Genomic DNA, 13,663 nt, shown 5'->3' on the forward strand with positions numbered 1-13,663 from the left:
TAGATTAATTATGGCAGTGCCCTAGCATGGCCACAGGTTTTGGTACTATCATCAGTGCTTCTTACATACACCATTACTGGTGTTTTATGTGGTACTAGCTAGCACCCACACTAATACTTTTTATGTGGCACCTTGGTTTCGGTGGGCAGGTTTCCTTGAGTACAGCAATGCACTACATATCACAGTCCTCTGTCATCTCCTTTGTAAAGCTCAGCATTTTGAGATCAGTCTTCAATAAAATAAGCACCAGTTGAGCAGTGAGTGCCAATGTAATCGACTTAGCTCCTTCCCCAAGGTCAACTTTACCAGTCATCCTTTCAGAGTTGATAAATAAGTACTAGTTGAGCACTGAGGGTGATGTAATTGACTTACCCTGCCCCCCAAGATCGCTGGCCTTGTGCCAAAATTTGAAACATTATTATTATTATTATTATTATTATTATTATTAAGGCAGCAAGCTGGCAGAATTGTTAGCATTCTGGGTAAAATGTTTGGCAGCATTTCATCCATCTTTACATTGTGAGTTCAAACTTCACCAAGGTCAACTTTACCAGTCATCCTTTCAGAGTTGATAAATAAGTACTAGTTGAGCACTGAGGGTGATGTAATTGACTTACCCTGCCCCCCAAGATCGCTGGCCTTGTGCCAAAACTTGAAACCATTATTATTATTATTATTATTATTAACATGGTAAGCTGGCAGAATCGTTAGCATGCTGGGAAAAACGCTTTGCAGCATTTGGTCCGTCCTTACATTCCGAGTTCAAATTCCGCCAAGGTCGACTTTACTTTTCATCCTTTTGGGGTCGATAAGTACCAGTCACACACTGGGTCGAGGTAATCAACTAACCCTAACCCTAACCCTAACCCTCTCACTTCCCCAAAGTTTCAGGCTTTGTGCCTATAGTAGAAAAGATCATTATTATTATTGTATCAGATAAAATGCCTTTGAGTATTTGTTCTGACTCTTTACATTTTGAGTTCAAATCCAGCAAAGGTCAATTTTACCTTTCATCCTTAAAGGTTCAATAAAATAAAATACCAGTCAAGAACTAAGATTGATGTGATTGACTCATCCCCACTTCCAACAAAATTACTGGCCTTGTACCTATATTAGAAACAATTATCATTGTTGTTGTTACTAAAACTACTATTACTACTACTACTACTACTACTACTACTACTACTACTACTACTAAGAAGAAGAAGAAGAAGAAGAAGAAGAAGAAGAAGAAGAAGAATCTTGCACACCAAATACACATACAAAGTAATAATAATCCTTTCTACTAAAGGCAGAAGGTCTGAAATTCCGGGGGTGGGGGGCACTTGCCAAGTAGATCGACCTAGTATGCAACTGGTACTGGTACTTAATTTATCAACCCTGAAAGGATGAAAGTAAAGCTGACTTCAGCGGAACTCAGAACGTAACGACAAACAAAACAGTTAAGCTTTTCATCCAGCATGCTAACAATTCTTCCAGCTTAAACTAATAATAATCCTTTCTACTGGAGGCACAAGGCCTCAAATTTGTGGGGAGGGGACTAGTCGATTACATTGACCCCAGTGTTTCACTGGTACTTATTTTATCATCCCCGAAAAGATGAAAGGCAAAGTTGACCTTGGCAGAATTTGAACTCAGAACGCAAAGATGGGCAAAATTCTGGTAAGCATTTTGCCTGGCATACTAACAATTCTGCCAGCTGGCTGCCTTAATAATAATAATAATAATAATAATAATAATAATAATAATAATAATAATAATAATAATAATAATAATAATAATAATAATAATGGTTTCAAATTTTTCCACAAGGGCAGCAGGTTTGGGGGAGGGGACAAGTTGATTACATCAATCCCAGCATTTCGTTGGTACTTAGTTTATTGACCCCAAAAGGTTGAAAGGTACAGTTGACCTCAGCAGAATTTGAACTCAGAATGCAGCGGCAGACAAAATACTGCTAAGCATTTCACCCGGCATGCTAACGATTCTGCCAGCTTGCCACAAGAAGAAGAAGAAGAAGAAGAAGAAGAAGAAGAACAACAACAACAACAACAACAATGATATGAATGTGAAAGAAAAAAAAATTGTTAGAAGAAAGAGAAAATGAAAAAATTGTAAAATATAAGAGAAGATGTAGCGGATGAGAAAAAGACTAAGAAGAAGAAGGAGAGAAAGAATAATATGAGAAAACTGTATGTTTCAAATGATGAGTTTTGTTTTTTGAAATTTCTGCATGTTTTTTGTTTTTTTTCTTGGGAGAAAGATTATCATTTGCAATGTAACTAAATGATTAAATTTCCATTTTCAGTTTAGTTCATGCTGAAAGAGGGGAGACAGAAACATCAAGTATTTCACTAAACTTCTACTTCAATTGAACATTATCATTGTTTAAGTCAAAAATAGCTTTTATATTCAGCTTTGTCCTATTATTTTAAATTCAATTTCATTTTATTAACTTACTCTTCATTTATTCTTATTTATTTTCTTCCCTTTTATCTTTCATTTATTTCAGTCATTTGACTACGGCCATACTGGGGAACAACCTTGAAGGGTTAAGTCGAACAAGACAACATAGTATTTTTTTAAAGTCTGATCAGGGCTTAGTGGTCAGGATAATTGGCTCACGATCGTAAGGTCAGGAGTTCGACTCCTGGTGGCACATTGTGTCCTTGAGCAAAGCACTTTATTTCACATTGCTCCAATCCACTCAGCTGGCAAACATGAGTAGTACCTGTAATTGAAAGGGCCAGCCTTGTCACATTTTGTGTCACACTGAATCTCCCCGAGAACGTTAAGGGTACTCGTCTCTGTGGAATGCTCAGCCACTTGCCTGTTAATTTCATGAATAGGCTGTCCTGCTGATTGGATCAACTGGAACCCTCGTCATCATAACTGACGGAGTGTCACACACTTATTCTATTGGTCTCTTTTGGTGAACCACTACTTTAAAACAGATGTAAGCAATTTAACACTGGTTGTCAAATAATGGGGGGAGGGGACAAACACATCACAAATGCAAGGACACATGTATATATGTGCGGGTGACACGTAAAAGCACGTGCAGGTGGCACGTAAAAGCACCTACTACACTCTTGGAGTGGTTGGCATTAGGAAGGGCATCCAGCTGTAGAAACTGCCAAATCAGATTGGAACCTGGTGCAGCCATCTGGTTCGCCGGTCCTCAGTCAAATCGTCCAACCCATGCTAGCATGGAAAGCGGACGTTAAACGATGATGATGATGATGATGATGATGATGACAGTTTTCTTTCAGTTTCCATCTACCAAATTCACTCACAAGGCTTCAGTCAGCCCAGAACTATAGTGCAAGACACTCGCCCAAGGTGCTGCGCAGTGGGACTGAACCCAAGACCACAAGTTTGGGAAGCAAGCTTCTTAACCACACAGCCACACTAGTGTGTCTCATCATCTCTTCAATACCTTCAGTTGATCGTCAGCGAGAGATCCACAATGTGTCATTAAACAACAACCCAACTGTTTTCACCATTGATCTCTATCAATGTCAAACTCACCAGCTTCAATAAATCTAACATTGCATCTGTCTAGACCAGTGATTCTCAGCCACCTTTTGCCAATGGAGCCCTTTGGATTTCTATTTTACTCAGGTGGACCCTCATAGCCAGTCAATTCTTGTATTCTTGTATTTGTTTCAGTCATTTGACTGTGGCCATGCTGGAGCACTGTCTTTAGTTGAACTAATCGATCCTAGGACTTATTCTTTGTAAGCCTAGAACTTATTCTAACAGTCTCTTTTGCTGAACTGCTAAGTTACGGGGACATAAACACACCAACATCGGTTGTCAAGCGATGGTGGGGGGACAAACACAGACACACAAATACATAAATACACACACACACACATATATATATATATCACACAGACACGCATACAATCATACATACATGGGCATAAACAACACACGCATATACAATAGCAAACGCACGCACACACACGTACACAGCAACGCACATACACACAAACACACACGCACGCACAGAAAACATACACATACACACACGCGCACGTACAAAATACACACACACACGTACACGTACCTAACACCGACAACCCCACACAAACACGAACACACACACACCCAAATAACCACCTGTTGACCTTCTACCTACACTGTCTACAGCGTCCACTAACCAGTCCTGCTACTAATTTCTTCCACTACGTCATACACACACACACACACTAACAGATAAACCACCAAACCATGCACACACACACACACACACATACATATGCACACACACGTTCTGTTATCACACACACTCGCAGACTTTTGCAAACGCACAGCTTCATCTCCCTTTTTCACTCTCCTATCTTAGAAAGAACTTTTCCCCCACCACCTCCTCTTCCGGTCTTTTCATCATGTAACCTCATGGGCATCGGTACCATTTTCCTCTTTCTCCGTTCTTCCATTCTCCGAACTTTCCATCTTTCCGACGAAGGGCTACGCCCGAAACGTCATACACTCTCTCTTTCCTTTCCTGAGCGTCCAATAATACTATCCATATCACGTCCTCACTTTGTTGTTTTTTTGTTATTGTTTTTTTTAACTATATGACGTACGCTCACACGGACCCTGGCCTTTCAACTGGATTTGATGTACCCAACTGCCGGATTACCTTGGATTACTGTTCCCATTGGATCTGCCTTTCCTGAACCTTGATTGAACATCAGCAAAATTTGTCCGTGACTCTTACACTTTTTTCCACTTTTTTCGACTTGTTTCACCTTTATCTGTTCTCCTTCTACCTTTCTCGTCCTTCCCTTGTCTCGCCACTAATAACACCCACACCGACATTCACATCCTCTCACCATGCCTGACCTTCACTCCTTCACCCAACATCTTCAGTCCCTTCTTCGCCGTTTTCTTTCTTTTTTTCCCCCACAATGCTTGCAACCCACAAAAAACCTCTCTTACTTGCTCTTCAAAAAGACCCGCCACACTAGCCATCTCAACTTTCTCAGCCGCTGTCTCCGCCATCACGTCATACCCCGTGGCTTCCTCTTGAAATTCCACGCTCCCCCCTATTCCTCCCCCTTCATCGAGCCCACCCTTGCCCGCACCTCCCGCCTCATCATCCGTGCCACCATCCGTTCCACCCGTTCCCTCCTCCACTCCATTGACCACCAACTCTCCCAAGCTTACCTCCTCCTCTCCTCCCTCTGCCCTCAACCCTTCACCCAACCTATCCTCCGCTTCCTCCTCAATCTCAATCACCAACTCCACAATTTCCTCACACACACAAAAAATAAAAAACTCCACAACCTCCTCAACCCCCACCCTTCCGCACCCCTGACACCCTCCCCTTCAGCTCCCCCTCCCGATTCCATGCCCCCCTCCACCGCCCATTCCACACATTCACACTCCTCCCACCTGGACATCCTAACCCCCACGCCATCACCTCCTCACACCTCCAACAACCCCAACCCCATCCCACCTCTACACCTCCTCCTCCCGACCCTACCACCCGCTTCCTCACACGGTTGTGACTATACCACCCAATCTCCCCCTGTCCGCCGCTGAGCGCTCGCTCCTTGGTAGGGGCCTCCGCTTCACGCCTCTCACGCCCCACTGTGACGAATTCGGGACTCGCACTGATGTCAGCCAGTTCCTGCGCCGCATCAAACTGTGCGCGTTCTTCCATACGTCAACACAGCGTCCGGTCAATCGGGACTACTTCTCGGACCTGGGACGCCGCCCATCCAACTGGACGCCGCCTCCAGGCCAATTCAGTAGCCTAGACTTGTTCGTGGATGACTGTAAGGCGTTGGTCGAGCGTTTCGACTTTAAAAAAAGACCCCTCCGGGCCAATCTCACCCGGGCCGAATCGGTCGCCCTCCGCAATCTCCGCCGCCGTGACGACATCGTCATCAAGCCGGCGGACAAAGGTGGAGCAGTGGTGGTGTGGCGCGCGGACCTTTACAGGAGGGAAGCGCTCAGCCAGCTTCACAATCCCCTCTTCTACCGCCTCCTCCCCTCCGACCCCACCCCCTCCTACCAACGGCTTGTGTCCTCCACAATCCATGACCTCATCTCCTCCTCTGCTCTCCCCGCTACCGCCACCAACCTCATCGTCCGCACACCTCGCACCTCCTCCATCTACTTCCTTCCCAAGATCCACAAACCTAACAACCCTGGCCGCCCCATTGTCTCTGCTTGCAATTGCCCCACCGAACTCATTTCAAAATACCTCGACCATATCCTATCCCCGTTAGTTGCTGCCCTCCCATCCCACATACACGACACCAACCACGCCCTTCGCCTCTTCAATTCCTTTTCCTTCCCTCCCGGCCCCTCACACCTCCCTATACACGGTGATTCCACACAACGATGGTCTCTCAGCCCTCCAATACTTCCTTGACCGCCGCCCTGACCCCACACCTAGCACCCCTACCCTGCTTCGTCTGGCAGAACTCGTCCTCACCCTCAACTGCTTCACGTTCGCCAGAGATACCTACCAACAGGAATCTGGGGTCGCGATGGGGACGAGAATGGGGCCCAATTACGCCAACCTCTTTGTTGGTTACATTGAGGCCCAAGTATTCTCCCAATTCTCCGGTCCGACCCCGGAACTATACGGTCGCTACATAGATGACTGTATAGGAGCCACCTCCCTCTCCCGCGAACAGCTCTGCCTTTTCATCTCCTTCCTCTCTAACTTCCACCCAGCTCTTGACTTTACTTCCACCATCTCTGACACCTCTGTCAACTTCCTCGACATCTCTCTTTCCATCAACCCCCACTCCAACTCTCTCACTACCTCCGCCTTCTTCAAACCCACTGACTCCCACCTCTACCTCAACTTCTCCTCCTCCCATCCATTCCACACCAAACGAGCCATCCCCTACTCCCAGTTCCTCCGCCTCCGACGTTTGTGCAGCCTGGACCAGGATTTCGAGACCCAGTCCCAGTATCTTGCTCGTCTGTTCATGCATCGAGGATACCCCTCCCACCTTGTCCAATCCGCCCTCGCCCGCGCACGTCGAATCGACCGCACCACCGCCCTCTCTCCTCCCCCACACCAATCCCCTAACCGTACCCCCTTCCCACTCCGTTTCCACCCTGCCACCCTACCCCTTCGTCGGAGGATCCTACGGGCCTTCCGTCGCCTCCAGCTCGATCCCACTACCCACCCTATTTTCCCCAACCCACCCCTATCCGCTTTCAAACGCGCCCGCAACCTACGCGATCTACTGGTCCGCAGTACCTGCTCCTCTTCCTCCCCACCCCCACCCGGCTCCTTCCCGTGCTCCAGATCCCGCTGTCACACCTGCCCCTTCATCACCAACACTACCTCTGTCACCGGATCGAACCTACAAACACTTCACATTCCACACAGTTTCACCTGCACCTCCTCCAACCTTATTTACTGCATCAAATGCACCCTATGCAACCAACTCTACGTGGGGCAGACGGGCCGCCGGCTGGCCGACCGTTTCACCGAACACCTAAGGGACGTTCGGCTAGGTTCGGACTCCCCTGTCGGCCGTCACTTCCAACTGCCCAACCACTCTCCCTCTAACATCTCCGTTTTTGGCCTCGCCCTGCACCATGGGTCCACTCCCTCGCGACTCCACTTGGAGCAACGCTACATTTTCAACCTTAATTCTTCTTTCCCCTTCGGACTCAACACAGCCTTCTCTTCCTTATGACTCTCCCCTTTACGTCCCTGCAACACTTTACATAATTTTTTTTTTTTTAACCCCCCCCCCCTCGTCCCCCTTACATTATATCCATTATTCTCTTGTTATTACACTTACTTTTTTCTACTTTTTATCTCACCACTACCTACACGCACACATACCCACACACCTTACATATATACCGCCCACATACATATACCGCCCATATATACGCGCACGCCTACATACACAGCCGCATACACATGCACACACATACACACAGGAGTGCACACACAAAATAGCACACATACACACGCACACACACACACATACACACCCCTCACATACATACCACACACACACACACACACGACACACATACACATATACACACATGCACACATACACATATACACACATGCACACACACCTCTCACATACACAATACTCACTCATATACATAACACATACGCACGCACGAAAACACAATATACACATACACGCACGCACAAAAAATATACACACACGCGCACACGGAAACACATACAGACACACATAAACACACACACACCCGTACCTAACACTCACAATCCCACACACACACGCACATTCACACATATACACACACACGCACACACCCACACTTCTCACCAACACTACACACTCACACAGACACGCATACAATCATACACACATGGGCATAAACAACACACGCATATACAATAGCAAACGCACGCACACACGTACACAGCAACGCACATACACACAACATACACATACACACAAACACACACGCACGCACAGAAAACATACACATACACACACGTGCACATACAAAATACACACACACACGTACACGTACCTAACACCGACAACCCCACACAAACACGAACACACACACACCCAAATAACCACCTGTTGACCTTCTACCTACACTGTCTACAGCGTCCACTAACCAGTCCTGCTACTAATTTCTTCCACTACGTCATACACACACACACACTAACAGATAAACCACCAAACCATGCACACACACACACACACACATACATACGCACACACACGTTCTGTTATCACACACACACTCGCAGACTTTCGCAAACGCACAGCTTCATCTCCCTTTTTCACTCTCCTATCTTAGAAAGAACTTTTCCCCCACCACCTCCTCTTCCGGTCTTTTCATCATGTAACCTCATGGGCATCGGTACCATTTTCCTCTTTCTCCGTTCTTCCATTCTCCGAACTTTCCATCTTTCCGACGAAGGGCTACGCCCGAAACGTCATACACTCTCTCTTTCCTTTCCTGAGCGTCCAATAATACTATCCATATCACGTCCTCACTTTGTTGTTTTTTTGTTTTTTTGTTATTGTTTTTTTGAACTATATATATATATATATATATATATACAATGGGCTTCTTTCAGTTTCTGTCTGCCAAATCCACTCACAAGGTTTTGGTTGGCCTGAGGCTATAGCAGAAGATGCCCAATGTGCCATGCAGTGGGACTGAACTCGGAACCATGCAGTTGAGAAGTAAGCTTCTTACCATACAGCCACTCCTGCGCCAATGTTTAAAAAATCCTGTTATATTTCTATAATTAAATTTTTATTACAAATTGTATCAAAAAATTGTGAAAATATTTTCTGTATTGTAGAAGCATAATGAATTTATTGCACACAAGTTTCAACAATGAAACCATACGTGGGCCCCAAGGGCCATATGGACCCTGGTTGAGAGCCACTAACTTAGACCTTCATTAGGTCTAGTTGCTGCTGCTTTGTTCAGGCCTAGGTCAGCTTTGATCAAGTACAGTAATCGCAGTTCACCTACCACATTTCACCTATTGCAGTTTACCTATTGTGGTTTATTATTTAAGTTTACAGTACAGTACTGTTTTTACTTCACGGGTTTTCACCTATCACAGTGGGGCTTGGAACATAACACCGGCGATAGTTGAGGGATTACTGTAGACCCATTATCAAAGTTGTTCCATCTACGACTCACCTATTTTTTTTTGTTTTAAGTATTGTCTATCTAATATAACCCTCCTTTTTAAAGGCAGTAAGTATGTATATTGAGATTGTTTCTAGCAGGTTGGTGTTGTTATTTAGCCATAGGTCAGACCTGATTCAACAAAACCTTGCAGATCCTATTTTAAAAATTGTTGGTTTGTTTATTTATTAAGAGATTTGGCTACAAGATTGAGGAACCCAAGTAATAACTGCACAAATGCACACATCATCTTACTTTTGCCTTGTTAAAGATTCTAGTTTGGTTAGTTGAGATTTTTTTCCAATTTTTAACCCCTATATTGGGAATGCAGGTATTTTCAAAAAAACCTCATGGAGTGACAACCATGCCCTGCATAGTTACTGGTTGTCCTTTGGCAAAGCAGAGCACCCATTCAACAACCCTGCCAGGGATACAGCAAAGTCATGGGACTGCAGCATGGTTGATTGTGATGAGATAGGAGAAGAGTTCAACTGAGCCAATGGTGCTTCTTACATTGATGCTAAGCAAAAGAATCTTAGAGAGATCAACAGTCAGGATCACCAAGCTCTATCAAGAGAGTAACTGTAACACATCCATAGGGATGACGTCCATGGTGTGTAATCAGCTAATAAAAGATTCACATAAAATATCAGGCTCTTTTTGTTGAACTGCTAAGTTATGGAAACGTAAAGATACCAACACTGGTTATCAGCTGACGAGTGGAACATAGACACAAAGACACACACATACACATATATATACATACATATATACATGTATATATAGCTACATATATACATGTATATATAGATACATATATACATGTATATATATAGATACTATATATAGATACATATATACAGGTATATATAGATACATATATACAGGTACATATAGATACATATATACAGGTACATATAGATACATATATACAGGTATATATAGATACATATATACAGGTGTATATAGATATATATATACAGGCGTATATAGATATATATATACAGGTGTATATATATATATATATATACAGGTGTATATATATATATATATATATATATATATATATATATGGATGCACTGGTCTGGTCATGTGTTACGTATGGATGAAGACAGCTGTATGAGAAAGACCCACTCCCTAACTGTGGAAGGAACCTGTGGAAGAGGTAGACCCAGGAAGACACCGGATAAGGTGGTGAAGCATGACCTTCGAACATTGGGCCTCACAGAGGCAATAACTGGAGATCAAGACATTTGGAGATATGCCGTGATCGAGAAGACCGGACAACTCAAGTGAAATTGCAGCCGCCCATGAGGGTTTGAGAGGCAAACATTATTCCTGTGATGAGGAAGTGAAAACTGTAGTGAAGAAGTGGCTCAAAGAACAGTCAACAGAATTTTACAGGGCAGGGATATATATATATATATATATATATATATATATACACACACACATTTATACATATACATATATATACATATATATATAAATATATATGTATGTTCACACATACCCACACACACGAGGGCCTTTCTTTAATCTCCCATCTACCAAATTTGCTCTCATTCGAAGGTGGAATATTGCTATTGAGAGAAACAGTAACTATGTTGAGAAGTAGGGATGTGATCCACAAAGGACCAGCTTCATTTTGATGTATGATACATGTTCCTGTGTTGGTAATTATACATGTTCTAAACAAAATGGCATTACTTTTTGATTCACCCTCATACATACATATATATACATACATAGGAGTGGCTGTGTGGTAAGTAGCATGCTTACCAACCACATGGTTCCGGGTTCAGTCCCAATGCATGGTTTCTTGGGCAAGTGTCTTCTACTATAGCCTCGGGCCAACCAAAGCCTTGTGAGTGGATTTGGTAGACGGAAAGTGAAAGAAGCCCGTCGTATATATGTGTATATATATATATATATATATATATATATGTATGTGTTTGTGTTTGTCCCTACCAACATCGCTTGACAACCGATGCTGGTGTGTTTACGTCCCCGTAACTTAGTGGTTCGGCCAAAGAGACCGATAGAATAAGTACCAGGCTTACAAAGAATAAGTCCTGGGGTCGATTTGCTCGACTAAAAGTGGTGCTCCAGCATGGCCACAGTAAAATGACTGAAACAAGTAAAAGAGTATATATATATATATACACACACACACACATGAGGGGTTCCTTTAATCTTCCATCTACCAAATTTGCTCACAAGGCTTTGGTCACCCCCAAGCCTATAGTAAAAGATACTTGCCTAAGGTGCCACGCAGTGTGACTGAACCCAGAACCATGTGATTGTGAAGGAAGCTCCTTACCACACAGCCATGCCTGCACCTATTATTTAAGTAAATTTAATATTTGCTTAATTTAGTGTGTGTTGATCAAGGTGACCACCTCTTGAGAAGCAAATCAGTAACTGATAGGCTTTGGAATCAAAAGTTGTGGAAAATCAATGTTTTACCTGTAATAGAAAGACAAAATGAAAAAAAAAACTTTACATCAGTGTTTTCTTTGCACAGTGTTTTCTAAGCTAATAAATAAGCAGATACCCTCAAGAGATGATATAATATTAAAAAGAAAAAAATAATAATGAAATGAATAAGAACCATACGTAAGAAGTGTGATGTATATCTTTGTGATCTGCTCAGTGAACATGAGAAGATTTGTAGCAATTAGAGAGACGTAAGAGGTGTGTGTGTGTGTTAGCTGAATGTACAGTGTGTATGCGTGTATATGTAAGAGAAGTGTGTAATTTTGCATGGCAAGGCACTGAATGTGAAATTGACGGAGGTTATAGAGAAATCAGAGGTGTTTGTGAGCTGTAGGTGTGGAGAATATGTGTAAGAAGTGTGATCTTGCATAGCAATAAAACCACATGGAGAGTGCAAAGATACACATAAGTTAGAAGGAAATTAGAGGAGTGTGTTAGCTGTAGGTAGTACAATTTAACTTGCTTTCATGGTTGAGTGTGTGTGTGTGTATACACTGACACCTATCTATAAGCATTTACTCTCACTGTGAAATCAGGATCACATACAAGTGAGATGAGAAAATGCCAAAATATTATAAGAGGGAAGTTGTGTGCATTGCAGATGAGGATGTGCTGGTATAGACATGTATTGCTTTATAGGAAGCAGCCATTTCTATGCAGTCACCCAACCTGAGCCAATGAGGAAGCTTTTGTGAGGTCGCTCAACCAGAGCCAATGTGGGAGATTCTACCCAGTCATTAAACCTGCTAGAAATAGAACCAAATCTTCCTCAAATTACAAAGTACCATCTTAAATAACGAAATACAATAACTATATTGTATAATATAGTCCTAGGCACTCTGCTGCAAAATGAGACACTCTACATAGCTTGAATATTCTTGATTATAGTGTTGCTTGATCAGAGTTGACATGGAGCAAAACAGCAACAGTTGATATGGTGCATACTTATACCACCTACATATTTAAATACAAACATATACAAGTATACATGCATGCACACATACACATACTCATTTATATACAGCATACATTGCACACCAATAAGTTGTAGAAATAACTTGTAATTTTCTTTAATTCCACAGATTGCTTTATGAGTGTTTTTGCAAGTGTTCAAACATTGCATTCCTGATTTGTTGCTTACTAAAGAATAATTGGTACAGGATATGATACCATTTATCAGATAACTTATAAAGAAACTATAACCATACTTACAGTACCATTTTACAGTGATGTAAGAAAGACTCTCCTCATTCAGATCATATTTTATTTTAAAATATGGTAAAATAATATTTCACTCACCTGCAAAAAAAAAAAAAACAACATAATAATAATAATAATCCTTTCTTTTGGAGGCACAAGGTCTCAAATTTGTGGGGAGGGGACAAGTCGATTACATTGACCCCAGTGTTTCACTGGTACTTAATTTATAAACCCAAAAAGGATGAAAGGCAAAGTTGACCTTGGCAGAATTTGAACTCAGAATGTAAGAATGGATGAAATGATGTTACCTCA

The 13,663-nt window shown here is 42.8% G+C and overlaps 1 protein-coding gene and 1 long non-coding RNA gene across 5 annotated transcripts in view; both read right to left on the minus strand.

Moving 5' to 3' along the window:
* The window catches only part of LOC106880220 (ELKS/Rab6-interacting/CAST family member 1), a 296,919-nt gene that overhangs the window by 178,745 nt on the left and 104,511 nt on the right, over nucleotides 1-13,663 (minus strand). The gene's annotated exons all lie outside the window — the stretch shown is intronic.
* Nucleotides 4,871-5,236, minus strand: LOC149131126 (uncharacterized). Its single transcript, XR_016238442.1, has 2 exons — nucleotides 5,100-5,236; nucleotides 4,871-5,066 (listed from the first exon to the last, which is right to left on the minus strand). It is a non-coding gene; the product is annotated as an uncharacterized LOC149131126 (long non-coding RNA).

The sequence above is a fragment of the Octopus bimaculoides genome, chromosome 25, assembly GCF_046866305.1.
Source record: "Octopus bimaculoides isolate indiv1 chromosome 25, ASM4686630v1, whole genome shotgun sequence".
NCBI lineage: Eukaryota > Metazoa > Mollusca > Cephalopoda > Octopoda > Octopodidae > Octopus > Octopus bimaculoides.